The sequence below is a fragment of the Rutidosis leptorrhynchoides genome, chromosome 6 (assembly GCF_046630445.1).
Source record: "Rutidosis leptorrhynchoides isolate AG116_Rl617_1_P2 chromosome 6, CSIRO_AGI_Rlap_v1, whole genome shotgun sequence".
NCBI classification, from domain to species: Eukaryota; Viridiplantae; Streptophyta; class Magnoliopsida; order Asterales; family Asteraceae; genus Rutidosis; species Rutidosis leptorrhynchoides.
In genome coordinates, this window is record NC_092338.1 from 397075001 (window position 1) to 397080875 (window position 5875).

Below are 5875 nucleotides of genomic sequence, written 5' to 3' on the forward strand. Positions count from 1 at the left end.
ACCCTCAATTGTTTAACAGAATACGTTTAAGAAGAGGCAAGCAAAGAACCGTCGATGGTGTTATTTTAAACAGAAAAATTATACAGCAGCCCCACTTTTATTAAACAAAAGTTTAAGCATACTTTACCCCATCGAATGATTTCTTGTTCCACCCCGAGTCCTTTTCTCTTCACACTTTTTCCTTATATCTTAAAACTCACCATCTAAATTACCAAAAAAAAAAAAAAAATATACGCCATATATAAGTACTCCCAATGTGTCGGCCATTTATGAAGATAAAGTAGGATTACGTAGCACTCCATGATAACACTTGTTTGTCTATTTTGATCAATTAAAAACCGATGGAAAACAAGTTACATAAAGGTGGTCCAACCAATCCACTAGTTCGGTTTTCCCTTTTCCTTTTCGTTTTTTTAAGTAATAAATAGAAACCACAAAGTGCCGACTACTTTTTATAAATCTTAAGTGGATTGGGTAAATGGAATCACAAAGTGCCGACCATTTTTTTTATAAGTCTCAAGTGGATCGTTTGATGGATTGTTGCTGGCCATAAAGTCTAACCCATCCCATATTTAATATATTACTTTTAAACCAAGTGGGGGTTATTCACTTTGAAATTATCGGGCAAAAAAAAAAATATGGTAGTTAAAATCACATGGTTCAATGGTAATAATATTTGGTGCTTTTATTCGACTGGAAACATGGAATCACAGAAGCGATAGTTTGATTATTGTAACGGTTTTAATGGTGGTGATTAAAGGGTTTAGGTGGTAGAAGGTGATGGTGGCGGTTGATATGGTGACTGCAGCAGTCGACATTAAACAGCGAAAATTAGCAGCTGCAGTAGTAATTTACGGTGGTCTAATGTTTGATGGTTGAGGTGGTGACCGGGGTTTTAGTGGTGGTGGAAGCTCACGATGGTTTTGGTTTTTGTTTCACGAAGAGAGAAGCAAGAAAGGTTGAGTTGGTTATGGTTGTTAGTGAGAGAAAGAGATTTTAAGGTGGTCACATGGTGGTTATGGACGCTAGGGTTGTGATAAGGTGGTGTGTTTGGTTCGATGACAGTAACTATAGCAACATAGGTGATCTATTGGTGTGGGTCGTGGTGGTTGTCGAAGGTGGAAGATGGTAGTGATCATAGGAGGTGATTGGAGCTCGAATGGTGAAGGTTGTTTATCTATCTATCTTGAATATACACACATATATATATATAAAGAGAAAGAGGTAGTGATGGTGTTATGTAAATATATGTACATACTCCGTTGGTGATCGTGAAGGTGATGGAGGATTGAGACTAGGGTGGCGGTGGTGAGGGTTCATCTCACCGGAACAGTGGTAGAGATGGCCGAAGGAGGTGGCGTTTGATAGTAGTGGATCGAGCATATCATATATTTCATGTTATCATATATTTTATGTAAATGCATATGAATATATAAGTTATATCCATATATAATATAGATTGGGGAACATCAAAAAGTTATCACAGTAAATTAATGTAACACATGCGAATCTTAATTGTAGTTATACTGCCGACATTTAGATATTTCCAATTCGCAGAGTGCTATATCATGTCCATTGCTAAACAGTCAACGTATAAAAGTGTCCCTAAAAATCCCAAATTTTTAGATTAAACATATTTAATTATTTCACTCATTACCTGTTTGAAACCTGATCAAAAAGGTTTGATAATTGTTTATTTTCTGTTCCGATTTATATGTACGGAGTACAAATATTTAAACTTAAAAAAGGTAAAAATATTTTTATCAACCCTAAAATCTTCGAAATCAATTTACTGCTCAACTTTTATTTTAAATCTTCATAAACTTGTACTAGATCTATATTAAAACCAACGAAGCATCAACCGAGTGTCACTGACGTTTACTAATTAGGCTCGAAATAATTCATTTTCCATTTACTCTCTCTCTATATATAATCAGTTTTAAATAACAAGTTTTATCACATAAATATATATTATATATTTTTAAAAAAATAGATTTAATATTATTTTATATATTTCCAAGTAGTATTTATATACACATTTATACACACACACATATATATGTATCTATTTACAAATAGTTGTTCGTGAATTATCGAGAACAGTCGAAGGTCAATTGAATATATGAATCAGTTCAAAATTTTTGAGACTCAACCTAACAGACTTTGCTTATCGTGTTGAAATTACACCATCGTATCGAGAGTTTGGTTTAAAATTAGTCGAAATTTTCCGGGTCGTGACAGTACCTACCCGTTAAATAAATTTCGTCCCCGAAATTTGATAGAGGTCGTCATGGACAACAATAGGAATGTTTTCATGACGAATACGAGGTAATAATGGAGTTTTATCATCCTTGAGTAATATAGTTAAAATAATTTGATTATGCGAAGAGTATAAGTGAGGTTATCACAAAAGAGTGAAATGAAGTGATTAGAGGTTTGTCTTAACTTTTGACATAGTCAAGGTTGATTTTCAGAATTCAAGGATTTAAAGAAAATCTTCTAATCAGAAAGAAAATGTAATCGCACGATTTATTAGCAGATTGTCGGAGTTACGAAAGAACGGAAATATCAAGGAAATATTTCCGTGATATGCTTAGAGATTAAGTAGAATGAAAGAGTCGTGTAACATGACACATGATGAGGATAAGGTCTGTGAATCAGCATCACGTTCTATTAGAAATTTAGCATGACTTACTGTAATATAACTACGTTGGCCCGACGTCATTATATTATACTAACTCATGCTTCAATTCCCTACACTTCTCCAAAAATCATCCATAATTTAAACTCAAATTTCATAGAAGGATAGAAACTGAAACAGTTTCTTTTATGAGGTAACATAGATAGCACGAGAAGATAGATAATTTCGGATGAAGATATTTATGACGATATTTTGAAATTTCTAGATCGAAGGATGATGAAGAAAATGTTTCCGCAAGGATTTAGAATAAGTAGGAGCAAGATATTCGTTTAAAGGTTTCAGTAGATACTGAATCATCTGGATTCGTTAAGTACAGGCTTAGTCTTTGTGATTTATTCACAATCTCCTTCATGGTTTGCTCAATTCGTTTTCCAGTACCAATTTTCTATTGAGTGTTTCCAACACTTCCTTCTTTGTCATCAACTTTTGGCCATTAAGACCATCTACAACATGCTGCTTTATCAGCATTTTTAAAGTTAACAGATCTGGGTCATCGGTTATCAAACCAAGGTGGTTTTGGGGGAATTGTGTTTTTAGATGATTAAATGCTGATGGTAATATGGTGGAATATAAAAGGTTCTCCGGTAACGATGAGGAAAGCTATTCGTATATATCAAAGTTATAATAAGACTTTATTCGAATAAAAGGTCGAAGTTAATCTGATGGAGCTGTGACAAAATTGGCTACTTTGAAAAGGGATCGTAAAGTTGTTTTTGCTAATAAATGATAAAGAATTCGACACGGTTACGGGTTAAATTATGACTTTGGGTTCGAGGGTTTTTCAGGTGTATAACTATATGCATAAATCTTTCCTTCCGTAGATGAAGTGCGGTTGGTTCAACCTTCCGATTGAGGTATTTTCAGGAATTATGAAAGGTTTGATCGCGGATTGTAATCATCAAGATACGAATGAGGTTTAAGATGAAATCAAGTGGCAAGCTTGAAGAATTGTTTAGTTTCATATGTTATAATCAATATTTTAATTCATTTTAATTGTCCAAAGTTAGCAGTCCAATAGTCCAATTGTCCAATAGTTCAATAAATTCATATATAATTTAATATATAATATTCGAATTAATTAATACGTATCGTGACCCGTGTACCGGTCTCAGTATTGATCACAACTCAAACTATATATATATATTTTGGAATCAACTCCAACCCTGTATAGCCAACTCCCACATTCGCATATAGAGTGTCTACGGTTGTTCCGATATATATATATATATATATATGGGTCGATATGATAGGTCGAAACCTTGTATACGTGTCCCGTTATTTAAAGTGCGTAAAATAAATAAATATATATCATGACCCGTGTACAACGTATTGTCTCAGAATTAATCCGACGTATTGTGTACATGTGTCCCGACTTAAAATGTGAAAAAGTAAATAACAGAAATTAAATGACAATAAATAAAATTGCGAGAATGTAAATTACGATAAATAAATTGTAACCAGTTAGCTAGGAACAGTTAGCTAGGAACAGTTAGCGTGGAATCTTAATAAAATTCATCATAGTTAATTTGTTTGTTTCTAACACTTTTTATTTTGTCCAATGTTTTCTTCGTTATGCCACTTGTTGGGTTCTGATAGATCAAAATCCAAATATGAAATTGAATGAAAATGTGTATTCTGCGGTGAACGGATTCGTATATCGATGGTTGTAAGTAGAATAGTAAATGACCGTTGAATCAGATTCGAAGAATGTACAGTGTAACTTGTTAATGTGAGATCTAAATATTCCTCGGGTACTACCTACCCGTTAAAATATTTTTCATCATTAACATTTTGTACTGAAGAATTTTTAATTACCATCTTTATGAAAATATACTTGCATATATATTTTCTTCAGATGTAATTATGGATTTAATGAGTCAATAAGATATTAAACTCATTTAATTTATCGTTAATACTATATTACATGGTCTCTAGAACATTAGAGATTACATAATCGCCATGTCGAACGAAAATAAATGAGGTAGAACGATATGTAAAGCGAAGATAATCGATGTAGAATGATATGTAGAACGAAGATCATACTCGAAGTACAGATGGTGATATTGAGGCGTGTGATGTTGATATCCGAGGTACAGTTTGTGATGTTGAGGTTTATGACGCGGTTGTGGTTGAGGGTAAGAAGGGTACTGTCGACGTTGATGATGGTGGTGCTAATTATGCTGCTGGTGCTGCTGCTGATGTTTGCATTCTTCGCACCATGTTCTTCAAAGCCGTCATGCGAGCACGTAGTTCGTTAACTTCTGCTAGTACACCGGGATGATTGACAGTTGAAGCGAGCGGATGAATAAGATTTAAAATATAGGATAATATATAATCGTGACGAGACACTCTGGAAATGAGAGAGAAAATGGTTTCTCGAACAGGTTCGCCGGTAAGTGCTTCAGGTTCATCGCCAAGTGAGCAATTCGGTGGATGGAAGGGATCTTCGATGTGAAATGATTTTCGGATATCGAATGATATTCTAGCTATATAGAATATCTATATATATAATACTAAAGATTTCGTAGACTACAGAGGAACCTACGGCATATGTCAGGCAAGTCTACAGATGTGCTAAGATATGAATTTTGTCTATACACTATCGATGCACTAAATGCAGTAAGACATGTCTAGACTTATGAATGATAAGCAGGAAATTTACTAAGGATGATAAGCAGATGATTTCCGACGAGAAATGATAAGCAAAACCTTTGACATACAAACACGGTCGAAGTCCAGACTCACTAATGCATCCTAACGACTTATCAGTTAGACACACTAATGCAGCCCTGGTTCACTAAGACCAACGCTCTGATACCACCTGTGATGACCCGTCCTAATCCACCTGGACGAAGTCATCAACATTTGGTCCCATTGCGATGATCGACTCCAATTAATGTCCTTAAAACGAGCAAATGCACCGCGAAAGACTTAATTCGTACCTGAGAATAAACATGCTTAAAAGTGTCAACCAAAAGGTTGGTGAGTTCATAGGTTTATCATAATAATCATTTCAATATATTAATAGCCCACAAGATTTCATAATCATAAACATAATACACTCGCAAGTGTATGAAAAGCATTCTAAGTAGTTGAGCACTTGGTAACCATACTTAACATTTAATCAATGTCGCATATTCCCTTTATTATGAAATCTCACTACACCGTACCAAG